The sequence below is a fragment of the Tyto alba genome, unplaced genomic scaffold (genome assembly GCF_018691265.1).
Source record: "Tyto alba isolate M040663 unplaced genomic scaffold, T.alba_DEE_v4.0 Super-Scaffold_38, whole genome shotgun sequence".
Classification (NCBI taxonomy): Eukaryota; Metazoa; Chordata; class Aves; order Strigiformes; family Tytonidae; genus Tyto; species Tyto alba.
In genome coordinates this window covers 6,933,213-6,956,695 of record NW_024881313.1, presented here as the reverse complement: position 1 = coordinate 6,956,695, position 23,483 = coordinate 6,933,213, and the positions used below count along the sequence as shown (strand labels likewise).

At 41.2% G+C, this 23,483-nt stretch overlaps 1 protein-coding gene across 1 annotated transcript in view; it reads right to left on the bottom strand.

The window, feature by feature from the left end:
• The window catches only part of RAPGEF5 (Rap guanine nucleotide exchange factor 5), a 162,835-nt gene that overhangs the window by 69,187 nt on the left and 70,165 nt on the right, over positions 1-23,483 (bottom strand).

Sequence of the window (23,483 nt, the reverse complement as noted above, 5' to 3'; positions counted from 1 at the left end):
CCTTGCTTAAGCAACCTGCACCGACCGCGCAGGAGCACAGCGGCTCAGCGTGACCATCTCTCTCATTTGAATGCCAGGCAGAGGGGCCACCACAGAGTCATGCTGCAGATCATCAGGAGAATCACAGTTCACTGGGGTGACACTACACTTGGCACCTTGGTTTTGAGCCCCCCACGCTGCCTATTTGGCATTTACTTCACTGCAGGGCAGAGGGTGGGAAATGACTCCCCACAGCCCCGGTCAGAATACGCTTGGGCCTGTGGTTTCACTGAGCTGGGACAGGAGCGGGTAGAGCACCAGAGATGCCACAGAGGTGAAACCACTGTCTCACTTCACATGTGGCCTCCAGCAAGTCACACTTGTGCAGACTCTCCCTGTCTCAGCTGCCCCTTCAGAAGAAGCACCCTGCTTGGGTGTTATAATCAATCCCTGGTGCACATTGCCCATCACTAGGAAATTTAGCGAGTGTCCATGAAGCTCGGTGTGTGTCAACCATTATATTTCACATTTATTTCAGATTTTAATTAATCATTTCTTGATAGCTAAGCACAGCACTATCAACATCTATGTCACTTCCCAGTAGGAGTTTCAAGTAAACAGGCCCTCCGGACTCGGTGGATCTTCCAACCAATATTATGGTCAATTTTCCACTCCTCTCATCCATCTTCCTAATACTGAGATAAGCCATTTAGCTCCTGGGTAATATATTTTAACAGCAGACAAGTGCTACCTTTATTTTCAGCATGAAAGGAACCCTGGGGTGGTATAAATATTTATATGCTTATAGGAATGAAACGGCTGGAAGTCCTTGCTTAGCGGGCCTTAACTCGTGCAGGTTACGCTTTGCATGAGTAGGAATATGACCCTCTGAATTACCACCGGGGCAGAAGAAGGCAGAGGCACATATGGTAGTGTTGGAAACAGCCACAGTGTCCCAGCTTTCTCATGGAAGACATTAAGTTTCTGGGTTGTTTGCAATTGGCTGCAAAGAATCCAATCTCTGGCCAAAGCAACCAATAGCTTTGGTAGCAGTCAAGGGTATTTCCATGTCTCTTCAATTCCTGACTTTGTCTTTTTAATTAACTAAAAGAGAAACCAACACCCAGAATGTGCTGCCTCCCCTCTTCCTACAAGAAACATCCACTGCTAGAAAAAGTGTTGAAAAGCTGTTCTACTTTCTAACAGCTTTCTAACAGCAGGAAACAGTATGCTCTACAACGGACACAGTATATTCAGGTGCCTGCTTCAGTGAAAAGAAATTGCATTTTCGCACCATTCCTCCACGGGACAGGACATCTGTGCAAAGATTTATTTATTTATCTTACCCATTACTGAAGTGCCTGTTAGGTTGAAACACCCCTAACTAGCAATGCATAATAGGCACTTCCCAAGGACAGAATTTTTCTTCAACATTTCTCCATCCGCTTTTTTAAAAAAGGGACCAGACTCAGAGCTACCCCGGCAAACCCCAGATCCAGACTCCCACACTGTTGGTTCCAATGGGTAAAGAAGTAATACAGCAATTAAGAGATAACCTGACTAAACTTAATGATGCATGGAAAACCCAGTCAGCAGACAGATTTTCCTGCTGCCAACAACTGAGCAAAGGCAAAGTGAATTTTCTTTGGGCAACAAGCAAGAAAGCAAACTTTACACAGGCTATCTGCTTCAAAATCACATTAACTAAAAAAGAAATTGCCTCCTCTAGGAGTTATGGAGTGCAGGAACATTTTGTTTTCACAGCATAATTCAGTAAAACTGACTCAATGCAATCAGATAATGTGGATCGCTTCTGCCTCTATGTCTTTTGATGCTGGTGCCAGGGCATGCCCTTAAGAGGTACAGGAAAAGGCATATGCGAAGAATTCCTGGGGCTGTTCATGTTCTGAAGGGGAGACTGTCCTCCCCTAATGAATCCATGGAGCTTCCCTGCACACATATAAATATTTCCATGTAAGAGGTGTGAAATACAAGAGTGGAGGCTGGAAGGGGGCTCAGAAGCACAAGTGTAAACAGGCTGCCACTGCAGTGCAGGGAAGGTGCTCCAATAGCTGACAGAGCAGGACAAAAGTCACAGAATAACAATATCCTCATTTCAGAAGACTGATTGTTTTCCTGGGCAGATATCTTTTTGCTTGGGTGTTACAGTGAAACCCTGGCACATATTACCTATGCAAACGAAGAATTACAAGAACATGATAAAGACAGAAAAGTCAAGTCTGAAAACTGAGAAACCCTGACTGGTATTCTTTAATTTAGCATCTTTGAATAAGTCTTTTTTTTTTTTTTTTTTTTTAATTAAAATACTGTGTCCTCCTCCTTCACTATGGCTCTGCCTTGTTTAGCATATATTGAGGACTTGCTGTGGGAATGGGTCAAAGCTGAGACAAAATGTCCTCGTCTGTTGGGACCCTGCTGTACCCACTGCAAAGTCTGGAAGTGCCTGCCTTCCCAGTGTGACACTGAGGTTCCCAAACCTGCCCACTGAAAACTAGCTTGGACACACCAAAAGTCAGAGGGTTACAGCTGCTGTAGCTCAGAGCTCCGTCCAGGCTCATTACATCCTACAAGCAGATCCCAGCTATAACAGCCAAAAGCTACAGCTGTAAAGAAAACCCTTCACAGCTCAGGCTGAAGCATGCTCAGTGCTTACCAAGCCCTCAAATATTAACCTGTAAAACTCTAAAAGCCCTTTACAGAGCATGTACAAACTGCATTTTTTTTAGGCCACTAACTTGGGCCAGATTTGGGTGGATTTTTATGAAGATGGCAAAAAAACAAGAACTCTTCCCCAAAGGGATTTCAGATCCCACTTCAGACTTATAAGGGCATAAGAGCTTTTGAGAGAACTATTGCCAGGATTTTTTTTAACATAGCAAAACAGTATTTACCCCTAACCTTACCTTTAGCAGTTTCTGAACCATGTTGGCTGCATTTTTCATTAAATAAATTAAATGGGCTGAGGCAGACACCTTCCAGAATAAGCAGATAAGATGCAACTCTTAGAAGCAACTGAAAATGAAGTCTTACAATGTCAGACATTTACCAAAGCTAGTAGTAGACAATGAGATGAGCCCTAGTTATAAAATAAAACATATTCATATTACAAACATGAAAGAAGGTTAAAAAAAAAAATCTTAAACCATTCTATTAACAGCTTCTCCTGTAAGAGACCTTCCTTCAGACAGCATCTATCAAAGACTAAAGATGATTGCCTGCTTACACTTCACTATGTTTTTCCCTGGAATCAGTTATTGTGGAGAATTAGATTTAAAGTCACCAGAGTACAAACAGATGTACAAAAATGACCCCATGCTTTACAGGCTATTCCTCTTTATTTGACAAGAAAATGGAAATGAACACATCACAATTAAAGTGGAGATGGACAACAATATCTCTGATCTCTGTGAGTAATCCATCTCAGAATATGTTGCTGTATTTCAATTTCCAGACAGACCAAAATCTGCATTAATAGGCTTGATTTACTTTCAACTACAGCAGGAGAAAAGCATTTCAAAGTCACCAGCACGGCTTATCCAAGCTGTATAAGGAGGAGACTGGTATTTCTTCTGCAGTGGTTACCCTCTCTTTATTCTAGAAAGATGAAAGTAAAAAACAGCTAATATTCTACTTTATTCTTACATAAGGATGTTATTTAATTTCACTATAAAATACAGCTCAAAGCATATTCATATTAAGTTTTATAATTTTTCTCACCTCTTGAAGTTTTCTCCAGTTCTTCTTTATACTCTAATATTTTTGTTTCCCTCTGCAGTTGCTAAATCTACTTTCATAAACATGCGTTAATTCACAGTATGCTGGGAGAAAGAGAAACGCACTAATGACATTAAAATGCCTTACACAGTGATTTTGTTTTGGCTCTCAGTGACTTCTGACCAGTCTATAAAACCATAAAACGCTTCAAATGGTTCGACCACCACCTCCCCCAGCAAAGGGCACCCAGGGATCATACCAAAACTTCCCAGTGGTCTCAGGCTGAGCTATCTGTCTCAGAGACGCACAACAAAGAGTCAACATCCGACTCAGCACAACCTCCTCTGAATTTATCAACTTTGCAAATGGTGGTAAAATGAGCATGAGCCACAGCACGGAAAACAAAATCAGCTTTGTTGCTGAAGCCAATTTTGAATATCACATCCGATAATGCACAGAACAAGGCCTTTTAGAAAAACTGTTGGTGCTGTCATCTGCATATCGAGCATCTGCAGCAAAGGCAACGTTAATAACAAGTTACCCTTGTAGAGGGGTCAAAAGGACAGTGCTGGTAAGACAGAGATGACAGACAACAGGCATCAGGGAAAAGATTAATATCCCTACACAGTCATACATCAAGGAACTCAATTTTTGCCTGTAATCCCAAAACTGCTGAGAGTAGGATTATTTCTGCTTTCCCTATTACTAAGAAGAAAGAAACTGCTCATGGGAATAGGTCACTGCTAAACGCGAGTTCTTATGTGAGCAGAAAGGCAGCAGTTAGGACCTAGGGCAAAAAAAAAAAAAAGCGCTCAGTCGTGTGATGTTCCCAAGTGGTGGTCCCACCACAAGCAAGGTTGGGGTTTCATTGCGCAGGCCACTTAAAAAACATGAAAAAAAATCTGTGTAGTTCAAGAAAGACAAAAGGAGTGAGTGAAGAGGAGCCTCACGTGGCATTTCATAGCAGGTTAGTAGCAAGAAATGCCCTAAATCGAGACCAAATTGTCTGCACCCCTGACTGGCCCCTACTTATCTCCAAATATGATCATTTAAAGTCAGGGCATTTTTACAGATCAGGCTTTAATGAAAGGAAGCAATAAGTCTAACACAGAGAAAAGGGCACACTTTCTAAAATAACATGAAAAAACCCATTACTGGTGTCACAATCACCAAAGTAATGATATCATAACCTTAACACGCCACAATTCTTTGTCAGATAATGAAAAATATCTTTTTAAGACAACTGAAGGCGATGCATTTCGGTTTTCCCTTTCTTGGAGCACATGCTCTTCATAGCTATTAGTAGATAAGTTTGACAGCCTGACAAAGAGCTACCACCTTGGCAAGGACAACCTAGGAGACCTTCTCTCTGTAACCATGCAAAAGCAGAGGGGACAAAGAAAGGAGGAGGAAGTGAGGACAGAGAGACAAAAGGCATTGTTATCATTGCTTCACAGCTGGCAAGGCAGCACTTACTTCAAAAATACTGGGATATGGAAGAATTACAGGCCTAGAGTACTTGTATTTGTAGAAAAACCTGCACCACACCAGGGCAAATTAACGTGACTGTAGAACAAAAGGGGCAGGTGCCAACCATCCCTTCCAGTGGGCTTGCAGTCACTGTGGTGGGGTGTGGAGCTGCTTGGAAATATTCCAAAGCAAGGGGTTTTTTTCCTACTGAAAAAAAAAAAAAAAAAAGTGGATTCACTACAACTGAAACAGTGCCAGAACACGTCAGTTTGAACAGAAAGCAGCCTGCCAGGCTCCCCCCCCCACCGGCACATACCGCCCGCCCCAGGCTGGCAGGGCTGCTGCATCCCCTGCCCCCCAGGAGCTCATCGGGCCTGGAGCTACAGCCTGGAGGTCCGGGGCCTAAGGTTTTCTGAGTAAGTGGCAGGAAAATTAAATCTGTATTTCTGCCCTAAGAGAGTTTTGCAATTGTGTTATTTTTGCCAGAAGCAGAATTGAAACTTCCCTCCTGCCCCCCCCCTCACAAAAATGTAGTTTCTTATAAGACAAAATCCAAGCATCAGACACATCTCCCTTACATGTGTAGTTGAAGCAACAGTTCAATCCCCAGAGCTGCCAATGAATGTCTTCCACTGATGTCAGTGGATCAAACCTCAGCTGCAGTGACGAGCATGAGGGAAATGATATAAAAACTGCAGGATTTATGTCTTGGCCAGGGAGGGGGGAGGACTGCTGAGGATTCGAGGAGGACTGCAGACTTAACCCAGACCCCCCTGGACTGATAACACATACTATTATTGCCATACGCCTCAGGGAAATAATAATGGAAAATGATTGACTAGACATACAGAAGTTTTACTTGAGAATAATCTTAACATCAGCGGGTGAAATTCAAGAAATTACTGGAATATGAGGGGAACTAGATAAGAACTTAATTAGCATCCAGTGGGATTGGAACTTGGCTTCTCCAGCAGCCCCCATACAGCTTTCACACCAGAATGAAAACTGCAGAAGATAGCTCACTAACATTAGTGGATTTAATTTATTAACGTGTACTAATATTCACCTTGGTAAGGACATGTGTACAAAGGCCTTACAACCTGTGTAATGGATGTAGTGATAAATAAGGTCTGCTGAAGGAACGGAGGAGAGATGGCAGTAAATATATGACGCTGTCAGCCTTATATTGCTCTAATTACCCGTGTTGGACACATACAACTTTTAAGTCAAACAGACAGGACTGCTGGTCTCTTTCTTTGCCTTTCATTCCAATTTATACTTGGTGTGAAGTAAAATATTATTTTAAAAAACTGGCTTAGCCACTTGCTCTCTACCAGAGAAACCTTTCTCTCTTGCCTTATGTCCATAGCACCTCTCAATGCTGCCAATGCCATTACTGTAATAAAAATGAAATTAAATATATACACTATCTACATTAAAGCCATGATTCCAAACTAGAAATACTAAAACTTGTCTATTAAACTGAAGTGCTGCTCATTACATTTATCACTGTAAGGCATCTATCTTTTTGTTGAAGCATTGTGCTCACAGAAGGATACAGCTGATTTTTCACGAGAGAGCACTCAGCAAAGGTCAGGAGCTAGTTCTGGCCTCGCAAAAGGCTTAAGATAAACTCTAAAACTGAGAATACTACATAAAGCTCAAGCTCATTCTCAGGAACTGTAGAATCAAACTGTCTCAAATGCACTGACATTTAACATGGTCTTCAAACAGAAAGTGTGAAAAAACACTGAATAAAGCAGTAAAAAAAAAAAAAATCCAAAGCTACTGTTTAAAATAAAACCAATTTATTTAACTTCTAACCCAACAGTAGACGTCACAAAGTGGAGTTCATATCCTGTGTTTTCGAGGTTGTTTTCAACTAGAGTTAGATATAATGTGATGATTTATTTTGAGAAAAATATGAATCACTATGAATACAGATCTCTTGGATTTGGATGATGGTTTTAACTCCCTCCAAAACAGCATGAAATGACCAGCCTTCTTACTACTGATTTCTAATGGTTCTTTTCTTGCTAATTCATTCATGCATCTAAATCATTCAAAAATAGATAAGCCGCTAACCTCTCGCAGACTTGATAACATATCCTAAGTAGACAGCAATACATAGAGCATGCAATAAGGCTGCCAAAAATAAAGAGAAAAGAAGTTAGAAGGAAAAATAAAACTCACTCCTTCAACCTAATAGCAGGAAATTTGATTTCATTCTGCATGTATTATGTAGGACAAAATGCTCACTGATGTCAACGAATAGTCTGCTATAGAAATAAGAAAAATCAGGCTGCTTCTATACAGGATACTTTTTTCTAATGTTATATGCACAGGAGAAAATTAAAGGCTCAATTTTTTTTTTTTTTTCACTTAGGTACAAGGTTTGTTGTCCACATTTAGCAAAAGTAAAAAAGAAAAGAGTAAGGGAGGTGGGAAAGAGCAGGTTAACAATTCACCAGTTGTTGTGAGCAATAATTAATTCAAAAGTGGAGATTATAGCACACAAGAACTAAAGAAATTTTATTGCAAGATTACAACACAGAAAAGATGAAAAGTGCTTTCTTGCATGCCTATGTAAAGAATAATACTATAAAATGATAAATTTAATTAAGTTTTTGGGTACTGAAAAAAAGTGTCACAAACAATAAAAATTACAGAAAAATATACAATGCCAGTCACCACATTATGAAGTAACATTTTATATTTCTCCCATTTTATGATTTTAAATAATCACATACTAAATTACTTTTATTGTGTTCCAGATCAAATCATGTACCTGCTTCTTAACTAGCTACATGCCCTAAAAATTTATTTCAGTATGAAAGCGGGGAGTTTCTTCTGTGCTTTCTTTAGATAATATAATCATGCCCAACTTTAGGAGGGAAGTTAGTTAGTTATACCAAGAGCAATCTCAACAGTTATTCAAGTTATGGAATGAAAAATGCATCGTTACCGTGGCAACTGGTAAATCACATGGTATCTACAATGAGATGCAAGGCATCTTGAGTAAACACTCATCTGTGCGCTTGTGTGTCCTCCTCCGCACAGAACGGTTCCTTTGTGGAGGAACATGCACAATTTCACTCTCTTCTACAAAAAGTTGATAGAAGTAATCCAAAATGTCATTTTTGCATGGGGAAGTTTAACCAGATCTATCATTAGAATAGGAACAAATATTGAAAAACAGATTAAGCGTTGAACATTTTGCTAGGATTTACCTCAATCAAGACTGTGAAACCTTAGAAATGACAGAGCGTACTTCTCAAACTCACTTTGTACATTGGCATCAGAAGACCGTTTGCAACAGCACTAGAAAAAAAGTCTTCCTGACAGTATGAGGAGCTGCCAGATGTGCAGCAGCACATCACGCTGGGGGAGCTGGAGCTGCTATCGCCCCCAGCCATCTGCCCCACACCTCTGGTGGATGTTGCTCCCTCCAGAACAAGGACATCTAATCTACCCTTGAATCAGCCCTGAACCATGCTGCTGCATGTCTTGCCAGGCTCAGATATTATTGCAGCCAACATACAACCTCTCCTTGAGAGTGCCTCCCCTCCTCCCCGCTCTTAATGAAGACAACTCTCTCCAGAACAACCCTCTCAAACCATATTTCTCTACTGCCAGTCCCCTCCACAAAGCACCAAACATTCACCAGTTGCTGGGATGTGACTGCACTTCCCTGCTGTCCTTTTCTAGCTCTTCTTCTCCAGCCACTATTGTGCTCACACAAGGCTCCCTTTCCCATCCCTCTTCATTCACCATGAGGAGCACCATCAACACCAGATTCTCAAGTAAGTAATCCCTTGGATCACTCCCTTTCTCCTCTCCCAAAATATCTCCTCCTTCTTGACCTTTTTGAGCAACCTGAAGTGATGTTACCTGTAGGAAGAGATAGAGGGCAACACTGTGATGCCACTTGTCAGCTTCTGGTATCACACTGTATACACAGTGGTTTCTTTGGCCAGCAAGGTCTCCACATGGGGATCCAAATGTCCACTGACACGTGCCTACTCCCGATCCCATTCTCTTCCTCTTATCACATCCCATCACCATTAGACAGCATAGCACAGACCACCCAGACCCTGCCAACATCTGTGATGTCACCCAAGAAAAACCAAAACTCTCGTGTATCTCTGATCCTGACCTGCCTTCCCCTATTTCTGGCTTCAATTCCTTCCTGACCTTCATAGCTTTATACAGCTTTATACAGGCTGATGGTCTTTTTGTATATAAGCTTGAGACCTCATATAACCAACTTCCTCCTTATTCAGGAAATTTTTTATATCTCATATGTCTCAGAAAGTCAGCCTATCTCTTAAATCCCTCCAGTGACGACTTCTTAAACCTGTTTACTTTGTCATTGCTGGGCATTTCCATCCCACCTGGTTGGTCATTTGCTGTCTGACCTGAACTTTGACAGGTAAGGAGACGCCGTGGGTGAAGAAGAGACACACTCTGGTATTCATCAGCTGTCACAGAGCGTTTGAGTAAAGGAAAGATAAAATGAGATGTGTGAACAAATGGCCAGGTCTTAACTCCCTAATAGAAGCCTGTGGAGGGGGTTACAATATCCAAGTACTCCAGGGAAATAATTAATGATCCTTTCTTCAGTTCAGTCATGTTTCAAGAAGCAATCGCCTGAGTTACTAAGTGCTTGAGACTGCCTCAGTAATTGCAATGATTTATTTTATGCATCGTCATAACTATAGCACTAGGTCAGGAGGACTTGTGCCTTATGGATGCCTTGAATTTTAACACAGATATTGGAGGATTAGGAGACTGCAATCAGAAACAGAGACACCACAATTATTTGACTGGAAGAAAAAAAAGACAAAGTCTTTAAAATCCTAGGTATCTAAAACACTAGGTTTCTGTTAGATATTTAATAAAATTAATTATATTTTCAGGTGATCCTAAGCAGAAATTACTTACATTTTTCTTCTGCTCCCTTAAAATGCAAAGGATCATAATCCAATGTTCCTGAAGATCTCTGATAGGATTTTTTTCCAGTTTACATAATGAATGTGTAGTTAACAGTGTAACTATCCACTTAGTAAAGACAAAAAACCCTGTTGCTTCTGTCTTATACCTCTATCTATTCCAGAGGAAACTCTGCCTGTGCAAAGTGTGTTTGTTCACCTACCCTTAGTTTGTCCTGGTGCAGTGGCTGCCTGTTAACAACCAGCAAAGAGGGAGACAGGACTGTAAGCTCATGAGCCTTTTTTGCTATAAAAGGTATAAAATTTACACCTACGTACCCAACTGACCTACCAAACGTGCCAGAGAGTATTTTGTGAGGACACACATCCACGATGCAGGAGGATATATTTGCACAGAAACAAAAGGGTTTGACTAGCAGCTTATCAGGCATCCTCGTCCTCCTGACATTACTTAAACCCTGTTCCCCAGTCACCTTTCCTTTTAGCTATGTGAGGCTTTACTGGCACAGTTTTTAGGATAATGATAATTTAAAGTGCTCTCGTCACCAGAACTTTCAGGCTATTTGAAGATCTTGAAGACAGTTCCCCTCCACCCCCATAAACTTCAAACTGTTCCCCCATGATAACTGAAGTGCTAACTTTCAGCACTGTTTTTCCAACTACTGTGTTTCAAGGTTAGCAATGTGGAAAATACTAAATTAACCCGGTTTTCAAGGTCAAAATAAGAAATGCAGCAGTGATAGTCCACAGTAACTTTCATTCATTTGGTATTCAGGACGTATTCCTTCTGAATATCAAATCACAAAATCACTGCCAATTCATCAGATTTCAAGCTTTAGCTTATTAAAAATTATGCTATGCTAAAAATAAAATGCAGTTTTTTATTTGATCTGATTAAGATGTTTCTGTACAGCATTATCTAAGTCTCTAGTTATCTATACCTCTATATTATTTCAATTGTTATTTCTATATAAGCAAATTCATAACAATGCATTTTAATGTGGTAAAGCAATAGACGTCAAAAAGCTGAATGTCAAGATGCTAAAAATGAAAATGTTTCTCTACATTGTGTGTGCCAGGAAAGCAAGAGTTTACATGACATTTGGCAGTGATTTCCCATGATGAAGCAACTCTTCAGGCCTTTCATTTTTGTAAAAGCCCTAGTCTATGTAGAGCTAGCTCCTAGCTCCTTGTCCTTAACAGTGCAATACAGATATAGTTAATTAAATGTATTGTCTAAGGTAGGAAAGCAAGGAAGTTTTGCTGTAGCAAGCACTTAACCTGTGCATGGCAAATCAGACATAAAAAAAAAAAAAATGTTAAAAGGATAGGAACAAATTATTTGTTGTATAAACAAAAGTGACACAGGCATATTGATATTACATGTTGTGCTGCATTAGCAAAATTGTCCAAATGAAGAATCTTCGGAATGGGAAGTATTATTAGATCTTAATCAATAGGATTTTTTTCAAGCAGGCTGGGCACCCAACCATTTGATGCAGATCTTTTCTGTGCATGAGAGCACTGGAATACTGGAAACCGCAGCATTAATGAATTACAAGGAAAATTGCAAATGCCTATGAGATTATAGTTAATTTTCACATTACAATGGTCAAGCAACTTTTACAGCTTGTTGATACTTCTCCTGGAATGGTAAACCTTTATTTCTTCTTACAGCAGGTAAGACATTAATTTCTACCATAATTTAATGAGTAAATTGCTATTTTTTAACTGTTTCTATTCTTGTGGGATCCTTAATACGTATTGAACATCACACAAATTAAAAACTAATAGCATTTTAAAAGAATAAGAATATGCATGATTTACTGTATAGCTTTTCTCTAATACAAATATTTACTATTTCCATACCATTGCAATGAAAACGGTATGTGTCAATTGATTAACCAGTAAAAATTAGACAGAGTTTAAGTGCCTTGCTACAGCAGCTGAAAAGGAAAATGTTGCAGTGGAACTGTAGTCTTTTCCCCTTCATAGTACAAAACTAAGTTTTGCACCAAGGAAGAAATAGTCATATCTGTACATATACACGTGTCTGTGTAACAGCTGAGGGTGGCAGAGTGAGAACAGATGAAATACAGGGAGAATACGGCCACCCAGTGCAAGAAGAGAGCAACTCAGTTCTATGGATGGCTGCAGATGCCACACAAATTAGCACAGATACCCACAGCTCTGTTGTAACATTGGAGCATGTTCCTTCAGTTCCTGCGTAGGTTCCTACAAGGAAATGTCTAAAATGAAATCAGAGAGGCAGATTTTTAAGGGTCTCCTGAAATGAAGGCCACATTAAAAATCTGTCACCTGAAGCAATCTGTTCAGACTTTAAAAGGGAAGCTGCTTCAACACATCCATCGCATTCTTCAGCCAGCCCGTGCACCCTAACTACCCAAACACCATGTCAGTGTGGGAGGGCATCCCCAGAGCTTGCCTTCGCAATGCTCCTGAAAGCAGGGAAGCGGCACTTCCCTGGGCAAAGGAGCATCTGAGACACAGAGACGTTCGGTCGTTAGCCTGCTCAAGATGGGGAGCTCCCGAGTCCCCATCTGACACCCCGATTCTGCCACCCACCCTTTCTCTTCAGGGAGGCAGCTATGGTAACGTGTACCTACAAAGAGTTATCTGCAAGATAAGCCAGTGAAGAGACAGCCCGCATCTATCACTTTTTCTGTCAGCAGGCATTGGATGGACAGCAGGGGAAAGGCCACAGCCCTGATGTCCCTGAGGTAGGGGCACAGAAGTTTCTACGGGTCTCAAGTGTGATGCCTGAGATTCAGGTTTTGTTCTGAAGAACTGAAAAACAGACTGAAACTTTTCAGAAACTGGTAGATGAAAACCGGATGCAATCTGAAGAGAGGAGGAGGAGAGGAGTGTCAGAACAGATGGGTCACCAGGAAAAAGCATCTTCTTTATTTTACCAGCTGAGACTATGTGTAAATGACTAGTTATTTCTACAATGTGAAAAAGGGTTCCATAAGTAATCCTTGTAAGTGATCAGCTTTGCTTTTAGCAAGGTTTGCAGTCTGTTTAATGAATAAATATGTACAGCACATGGACACATAGACACCAATCTTTACAAAAAGAGAACTAGGGGACCACCAGCACTCCCAGGTTCCTTGGTGGAGAAGGATTCTGCCATATCCTTCATGAAATCCTGAGAAAGGTCCCAGATGCAGGAAGCTGTCACCTGTAATGTGCAGGATCTGATGGGTTCCCAGTGGGACACTGGGCACTGCCCAAACTCCTCTGGAAAATCTTGTGATGCCAATGATAAAGCAAGTAGGACAATCCTCCATCCAGGCTTAATTTACTATTTCTGCCTCTGTGGGGAATATGAGCAAAGAACTCGCTGCAAAGGGATTTTTGTTTAGAAGTCACATGCTTCTTTTACACAAATTCATCAAATCTAGGAAACCGAAAAGAAATCAATATAGTCCAGTGATTAGCTCACTATATGTACTGTGTACAGACTGATAGATTATTTAGACAGACTGAATCAATGTGTTAATTCCACTGAAAAGATTCAGGGTTCACCCATGAGGAGACAAAGCCAGAGTGTCAGTACACTTTCCAGCCATGGAAGGCAGGATTTCCACACAAAGAAATCCAGGCTTGAATGTGTCTGTTTTTTAGCTTGAAACCTGAACAGCCAGTCTTTGCATGTGAAAACTGAAATTCTGGCCTCTTCACTCCAGCCAGCTCTGATTAATGTTTTCTCCTCTGACCCTGACCACATCAATTCTCTCTATTAACCTGCTAAATATGGCCAAACAGCATATTTTGCAAACACTAAATCAATGTAACTGCTGTAGTTGTATCCACACATATGTTTTAAACATCCCTGTGGTGAATAATCCCCTACTTGCAATATCAAAAGTATTTGGCAAAAAGGCCTAAATTGATATGGTACTCATTTGATAAATACTAGTGCATCTAAAAGCGGAAGAGACGCTGTGATATTGCAACCAAACTGAAAAGATGATGCATATTCTCATTCTGTGCTTGTCTCCTTCTCTACCAAAAGAGAAGGTTCTCTTTTGTCCCTCCCAGCACTGGGCTAAGTAGAAACACTGCTCCTAACAGAGCATGCACAGGACTACTCCCCTCACCTCCCAGAGAAAATGGAGATGAATTAAGGGATGGTGCTTTCAGTCCAGGTGAGACAGCAGTGTCAGCCAGGCTGGCAGGGGACAGAGCTGATGCGCAGCACAGCCCACAAGAAGTGTGAGCCTTTCCCTTGATCAAACAGGGCTGTGTGGTTCAGCATCACTCCCTGTTTAGCGCTTAGCCAAATTCAGAGCTTGGAAGCTTAGACCCACCTAAGGTTTGATCTCCAGCAAGTTGTTAAAGGAAATACCAGCTGCTATTCATGCTCTTCCTGAGTTAGGTCATTCCATTATTTTCCAAGTCACCAAATGAGGCTAAATTGCTTTTCCCTGCAACCAGCAACTGCTGCAGCTCCCACACGTCAGAGCCTTCCCTGCTCGGATGTGCAAGTTCCAGCCAGTGAAAAAAAAAGCTGGGAACTGACTGCCACATGGTATCAGAATGTATATTCGAGGAAGGCTGCAAGGTCACTGCTAATTTCAAGCCCTGTTTCGTGTTTCCACATGAAACATCTAATTAAAACTTTTCACAGGGTAGTTAAAATGAAATCCATGCATATGCACTTGAGACCTCATTTTCATGTGCTGTGAATTAGAACATAGGAGGTACTGCACACAGCAGTAGGAACACTAATCGAGGAAGGAGAGGGGAATACCCACTTTGATTTAGAGGAAGACAGTCAGCAAAAATATCACTAATCGCCCGGGTTTTCATTCCTTTGCTCTTTGAGCTGCCACAAACAACCAGGAAAAATGAATGCAAGTGGTGTATTAACTGCTACCAAATCAGCATTCTCCACAGGTGACTGTGTGTCAAGCACATCTTGCAGAGTGCCACCACCTTCCAAGGCTATAGTGAAATGAAAGCATTAGACCCTAAGGGCTATACCCCGCTCTCACCAAAAAATACCTATTAACATCAGCAGGAGCTGAATTAGTCTTTAAAATGCAGGCATGGTGAGTGACAGAATGGCCATAGCAAAGGACAACATTTGTAGATTTAAGGGATGTCTCATGATTAAATACATAAATCCTGTAAAAAAAGAAGCCTGCAAAAAAAATAAAAGGTCAAGTTGTCCTTTCTTTCTTGCTGTGGAGGAGACTTCAGCAATGTAGGCAGAGATAGACACTTTACAGCCACCCCTTTTCCAAAAAGCCCTCAGTGCAAATAGACTGACCCTGGTACAGGAGCAGCAGCTGAACGAAAGGGAAAGGCTGAGTTTTCACACCAGCATGCTCCAGGTGGTCTCTGGAGCCTGCATGCCAGAACAAATGCTGGAGGCATTTATTCCAGTGAGGTCCTGACACAGGCTGTCGGATGTCAAGAAAGGTAGGTTGCTCTGGCAGCTGGGGAGGGTTGCGGTGCCAGCACAGCAGCACCTGAAATCAAAGGCAGCCTCACTGGCTCCAGAGCATCCTGCCACTGGGACCACACTGGCCGTAGCACAGAGTGCAGATCTTACTAGAGAACTGGTTCTGGTATAGTTTCTACTCCAAGCAGAATCAAAGCTTGACATGTTGAAACACGTTCCATGTTCACCTATTTAATGATACTAGCCACGAATCTTCTGCATTACTGTCCCAAAGCTCCACTTCAATGAAACTGAAGATTCTGCTGGAACTTATTTGGGAGGATATGAGAAAAAAAAAAAAAAAAAAAGGGGGGGGGGGGGTGGGGGGGGTGGGAAAGGAGATGTGGATGTGAAGCACTGAAGCTTTTACATGACTGATCTCCGGGCAGGCTACCAAACCTCACATTTAACTTCCAAAGAGGATTATGTAGTGGACAGCCATCAGCTTCTGGCTTATCAACAAAGTTTTCCAGTTATCTTGGCTGTTTCTTCTCAGTCAGGTCCACACTGTGAGCCAAAGCCAGGTGTCCTCGATTGGTTTCAATTCCAAGAGAAAAGACCAGTAAAATAATGAATGGCTTAAAAGATCAGCACCACTGAAAGCTGAAGCACAAAATTACTTCTCCTGAATTTCAGAAACTGCTTGGAATTTCTGACTTAAGTTCACGTGGTACCTATTCAAAGCATTATCAACTTCTCTTTTTAATCTTCCCAAATTTAGATAACAAATTCCCTAACCTGACGGAGAGTTCCAGGCACTTTTGTTATTCAGCGTTCCCAGGACAGGCGCAGAAGTAACTGTACAGGAGTAAATGGCAGAATACTTTCACTGTATTATCAGCATAACTGGGAGTTTATTGATGTCATAAATCAGAAAAATGGACAAAAGAACATTCAGAACATCATCAAATGTGTTGATCATATGAAGAGAGGGACAGAACAGTAAATTTAAAACTGGAAAACATTAAAGCAGGTGTTTTGAATTCATAAACTTGCAATTTCTACTCCTCTAAAGGGAGACAACAATAGATTAATTTTATGTAAGTCTTTGGACAGTCTAGAAACATAAGCAGGTAAGTGGGTCAGAATCTGGAGATTTAACACTGAGGCAGAGGAGAGTGGCAACCTGCAGATGAAAGCTTTTATGAGAGTTTCTTTGCTTTTTCACACTGATATACGGAGTAGAAGGCAGAACCATGGAATCAAGTTTTTGGTGTTGGCACTACCAGGAACTGCGTAGTCCCACTGCCCATGAAAAACAGCACTCCTGTCCTCTCCCTGCTCCTGGATGCTGACTCCCACTCATCATTCACCCCCTGCTTCATGCACGTAAACCTTCAGGAAGCCACATGGTGAAACACAGGATCTAGATTAAAGTTATGCCAACCAAAAAAATGCAAGGACATTTAATTTGACCCAGTTCCGCTTCTGGATTTGGTAAGTCACTAGACTCTGGGGAATAAAGGAGCAAGGCTGTGTTTCACTGTCAGCCACAGAATAGCTCTCACCAGCAAGGATCATCCCTCACACCACATCCCATTCCCACCCCATACCCATATCCCTGTACCACGAGGGAAACTGATTCAGTTGGAAAAGAACCCCACAAGAAAGGTGTCTTCATTTTATTTTTCAGATGGATTATTCCCTGTGTGTCTTCACAAAGCAGCGCAGCCCAGGGATGGGGACGAGCAGTTGGGGCAGGGATGCTGCCGACTGCACAGCCACGGAAGCGATGCCTGTGGATCCACAGACCGTGAAGTGACTGCAACCTGCTTGGCCTTGCCTCAGCTATGCTCAGGTTTTTAAAAAAATATCCCCCTGGCCCTCAGCAGACCAAAGTCCAACCCACTTCCAGCTTGCTGGGATCCTCAAATCACCTTTCAAGTATCTCAAAGCAATTCATCAACATTCATTAACCACTGCGGGTTTTATAGCAGCCCTTCAAGGTCCTACATGTTTAAGATCCCATTTTATATCTGGGTAAACAAAGGTGCAGAGAAGTGACATGATTTAAAGAAGGTTACGTATTAAATAACCGATGGAGTAAAAAATAAAAATTCTGTGTTCTGGCTCCCAGGTTTTAGCTTGCTAAATAAATTTTAGCCCAGCACCTAAGGTATTGTCTCATACAACAATGAGTCACCATTCCACACCAAAGAAAGCCCAGCATGAAAAATGCGTATGTGGAATTTCCTTCTATACAAAGAAGTTTAATGTTACAGAATAAATCAAAGAGGAGCAGCAAATTAGGCTTTCTTTTCTTTCAAACACTAGGCCGAGCATATGGAAGAAAAAAAGTATTATTGGAATATGTAACTTGACTCAAAGGAAAAGAGCAAACTTCCCACTCAACACATTCCTATACTGTGATTACAAGACATCACGTGAGAACAAGCATGATTCACGTGCTTTATACTCTACAGGAAGAAGGACCATATTATCTCACCACTATTTTGCACTCCTGGCAAGAAGGCATTCTCCTCCAAAACTCTGGCCACATTAAAGGCTCAACAAAAGAAACAGTAAGTCCTCTCAGAAGTGTATGGTAAATAAAAATACTTTTATTATTTTAACAAAAGTGTTGCAAGAGACTGAAACAAAGCTTTTCCTAGCAGCCAGATGATCCCAGCCCTACATCTGAGCAGGAAGATCCTTATCTCTGGCAAACTTTTTCTGTTTCAAGAAGATGCCTGTGCCTGTTCTGCACTGAAAAAAATCCTAGGACCTGAAGAAGTCTTCTCAGAAGATAAAGAGGTTGACTTATGAAGAACAGGTGATCACCTGGGGCTACGGATTCATTCCAGCAGATGAAAGATTGACTGTCTGGAATAGGACACTCTCTCTAGAACATGACAGAACTAGATTCAAGTCTCTGTTCCTCCTGATTCAGGACAGAGACTTGAACTTCAAGTTACCTCCACAGCAAGCATGTACCTACCTCTTAATTACTTACTCTTACTCAACACGGAGCTATACACTGCCAACCTTATTGATAGTCTCAGTTTTTTCTTGGCTTGAAGATGAAGTCCAAATTACAAACTATCATCTTACCCTAGCACAGCCCTCTCTGCTAACTCTGGCAGATCTAAGAGGTATGAAGGGAAATAGCAAATTCCCGTGCTGATGCGCTAACTCCGTTCCTGCTTCAATGACTTCAGACATCTATACTACCTCATAGCTATTCAAGCCATGAGAGTTTCTGCAAAAACTTTTACTGTGCTGTAGTTGTTGTGTCCCCTTGATCCACAGCTCTGCAGGAGATGCAGAATAGCCTCCAAAAGCAGTAAATCTGCACTCAAACTACCAATAGACCTGTCCCAGCCAGAGCAGATATTACAAAAGCAGCGACATTTTTTTTAAAAAATAAAGCACAGATTTCAGTCACTGACTGCATTCAGATGTCATTCTATTTCATCATTTTAAAGAATATTTTTCTATTGGAGCCCTGATTATTGACCATCAATTCAACAGTACGTCAGTGCAAGGCCACAGAAATGCATCTCTGGACACATCCTCACATTCATTCTTGTCTCCTTGCAGGCGTCCAGCTGGACAGGTGGGTGCACCCTAAAATAACCTTGATGTGTCATGGCTGGAATTTCCTCAAGAAATTCCTTGGTTGTGAGTAATCTATACAACCTGGGGCTCTAAACCATTAATCTTCTTTTGTAAGCCTTTTAACAGCTTCAGCCCAATCACTAACCTGCTTCAATGAGCAAATCATCAGTCTTCTTAATAAGACCACTGATTACAAAAGTTAGTACCTAGTAAATAAACAAAACTGTTTCACAGTATCTGTTGTCCTTCTGAAAACATATCTGTCCCCCTATAATATATCTCTTTCAACTTGAACTGGGTAAGTCACAGAAACAATACATTCAAGCTATATGTACTTATATACTTTTAAACAGTACATAACTCTAATGAACATATACATTAATCTGTAAAAGGATTACAAGGTGGATTTAGGAAACATCTCCCTCTTCATTGATGCACAAAGTACTGGAAGAGCCCCAGCCTGGAATATAGTTTATATAGTAGAATAAAGAAATTAATATTCTTTAGTTCTCTAATGAACACATTAGAGAATCTTACATTTCCTTTGCACATTAGTGTCATTTTCTAGAAAGCTTACTCAGTTGATCTGAATATGAATATAGTACTATAATCTAAAGAATATTTTCCCCGTGTTGCTGATGTGAAAAGCACTTTGACGATTTTGCTGAGGCAACGACACTATAAACAGATGTGATTTTCTTAATGAGTGCAACACTTCATTGAAATAATAACTGGAAACACTGTACAAACAGTATCACATCTATTACAAAGGCACTATTTAATTGAGTTGTGGTTGCTTGAACAGAGTTCTAAAAAAATAGTTTAGCGCAATTATGCCTCAAACACATCTCAAATGTATGCTTGAGCAAAAAAAAAAACTATGACAAATTATATACAGAGCTTGCTTTCCATATTATAATTAATGCTAACTATAAGTAAACTTCTCAAAAAAGCAGGCTCATTTTATATCTGAATATTTCAATACAGATTTCTCATCTATATTCTGTCAAAGCAATTATTTTAAGGGAATTAAATATTTAAATTACACAAAAGTACTAATATCCAGTTTTACATTTCCCTAGGCTTATGAGTGTGATTTACATGTAATGATAAAATTAGAACTGCAAGCTTGCATAGTTATTTTTACTCTGGCCCACATCTGATATTAAAATAATTTCTGTGCACTTTACACAGCCATTTCATTTTATTTGTCAATACATTGAATCTCATTGTAGGAATACAACAGCACAGAGAAGAAGCTTATCTGCCTATTTAGAAGCTTATTTATTACTATTTCCTTTCTACTCATTAGCAAAACTGAAGTTTTAGGAAACCTAACGCATATGGTAGGTTCAGTGCCTTAATTAAAAACCTTATTCTAACACATTAGCAAGTGGGAATGGGAAGGAAAAAAAAAAAAAAAACAACACTATAATTTAGGTTTTGTTTCCTCTACAAGTCTGAGAGCACCATTACAGCTAGAGAACTTTGCAAACGTTATATTCACCAGAGAGGAAGCTGGCACTGTGTGCTACAGAACACCAATTCCCATATACCAATCTAACCTGTGATGCTTACAGTGCCAAAAATAAATAAGCAGCTCACATATAATAGAATTGCAGCACAAAACTTTTTAAACCATGGGACTCTTTCAGAACACTTTTTTATCCAGACCATAAATCTGAATAGAAAATAATAGCATACCAGAAACTTGAAATAAAAGCAGTATGGACTTTCTGACCTGAATACTTAAAAGTATGAAGTAAAAATGTATGCAAGTACAAAATCATCATATATATACAACCCAATTTTACAGCCCCCAGAACACATCCAAACTGAAGGAATTCCTTCTCTCTCCCACCATAGTTCCAAACTGAGCTTTCCTCCAGTGAACCACCCAGCTGTCACATATTTTTCCTCTTCCAGACCATCTGCTTCTTCTGAGAAAAAATAATTATATTTCATCTTCTGAACCAGTGACCCAAACCAATCCACCTGCCCACTATGGTCCACAGACCTCCAACGCCACACCTTGAAGGATCTTCCCAAAAACTTGTGGAAGACCACTCTTGTGCATACACACATCATCTACCTTTCCTGTGTGAGTCACTAAGTTCTGTCCTCAAACTTAGATGAAGATGGTGATTATTTATTTGAATGATGGGAGGCCTCACCAGTGCTCTGCACAGCCCAGCTCACCATCGTGCTCCAAACCTCATTCACTGCACAGGAAAAAAGTTACTGGGATCACTATGTATCAAATTATTCGATTAGGCTGACGGGTCTTCCTTCTTCAAAGGAAAGTACAAGAATCAGCAAAACCCAATCATACTACATTTATGTTTGCTGTTAATGCTGGAAAATCATGTGAGGTTGTACTAATTTGAAGAGACCTGCTTTAGAAACACTGTCGGTAGCACCAGAGGAGCCCCAACTCCATTTCCCATTATGTGTGGGGGGGATAGTACACTTGCAGAGGAATTATGCATATGCACAGTTCTAATCCTGTGTTCAAGTTGTTTTTTTGGTTTTTTTTTTGCATATCTCTAGAGGAGAACAAACCAGAACTCTGCTCTGGGCAGAAATTCCCCCTTGGCCATCTTGGAATGAGCAGCTTTACCTCCAGGAGGATTACAAAGCCCCCAGCCTCAACCAGGGACACCGCCCTGGGCTGACTGAGACACGCAGCCCTGCGAACAAGCAGTATTTCTGCTCCGAGACGGGCTGCCAGGGGCCAGGAGAGGAGCCTGGCAGGGGGTTCAGGCATCTCATTTGCAGACCAAACACCATCCCTTTGAGGAAGGCAGATCATCCCTGAAAGCACAGTTTGAGCTCCCCAGGAGGGAAAGCTGGTAAAAGCTTTAGTACAGGGATACTTGCTGAGAAATGAGGGTCCTGTGGAGAACGTGCAGAGCCGCTCCATTTTACTGCCTACATCGAGTGCCCATTACCCTGTGTTTCTAAGAAAGTAATACAATATATGCTTTTAAAAAGGAAAAAAAAGAAAGGAAAAAAAAAAAAAAAAAGAAAGACGGGCATGCTACACATAATTTTGTAAGGACACCACACCCTGAACATGTTGTTCCTCTAACATTTACAGTGATCACAAGGGACTGGGCAGTAAGCCGATGCCAATGAATCTGCCATCACTTCTGTAGCAGCAGGATGAGGCGGGAAGGTCTGAAAGCCTGCATCTGAGCCATACTCACTACAACCCAGCTGGCTGCTTTTCTCCTTGGAGAAGAGAGGGCGCAGCTGCCCGGAGCAGCAAATTCTGCCCAGCCAGCCAAATCCTGCCACCTGCACATGTGCCAGAGCAGCTCTTAGGCCACAAGGGAGGAAGGGAGGGAGAGGAAGGGATGGAAGCTCACAGCTTCCTGAACGTAGGTGACCCAGTGCCCCACCACAGCAAAGCGTGTTTTTTTTTCCAGTGAAAGTAAATTACCTGAGTCAGCTAAACTGAGAACCCTATGACAGACCTTGCCCATGTTCAGTAATGGCTTATTGGTGACTACTCCTGATGAAATCAATAGACTGGGCTGGGGGCTTAGCAAATACACCTGCACTGAGGACTTCAAGTCTCTCTTACCTCTGGTCATGGACTGCCTGGTGGTAGGGAAAAGCCAGGTCACCCCCCACCCCACAACAACCAGCAAGGTGCAGAACAGGGTGGGGAGGAGCACACCATAACCTGTTACTGCCAGCAGTGTAAGGCACTCCCCGCTCAGAAATAAACGGCCCATGAGGAATGACCTGTGCTTCTGCTGTTTCGCAGGTGATTCTTCTGTTTTCTGCCACCTCCTAAGTCTAAAGGCACATCCTTGCCCAAGAGCAGTAACTGATGAATTATATCACTTGCTCTATCTCCTGCTAAACTGAAGTCACTCTCATCTCCTAAATAGCAGTGATTACTAAGTACGATACTTTTCAAAGGAGAAGAAAAGCTGAGCACTTCTTTCCATATTTGGAACTGTACTGTAATCTGTGCAGCTACAGAGCTGCAGCTGACACCACAGCACCCTTTGCAATGACTGGAGTAAGCAGCAAAAATATTCACTGAATTTTTGGAATATCAGTCCTGATATTTCCCTCTCCCCTATACCCACAGCATCTGTAATCTTGCTTCCAAATCCTGAAACACAATAGAAACCTCCCCTAGTTTAAAATCTTCTTTACTTAAACACCTAACCTTTTAATTGTGTTTTGCTGATATGGTTAAAGATATATGGAAATTCTGCCAGATGTCCATGGTTAGCAGATCAGCTGAGGAACAATTCAATCTCAGGGATTTGAGTTTGGCTAATTACCCTTCTTAC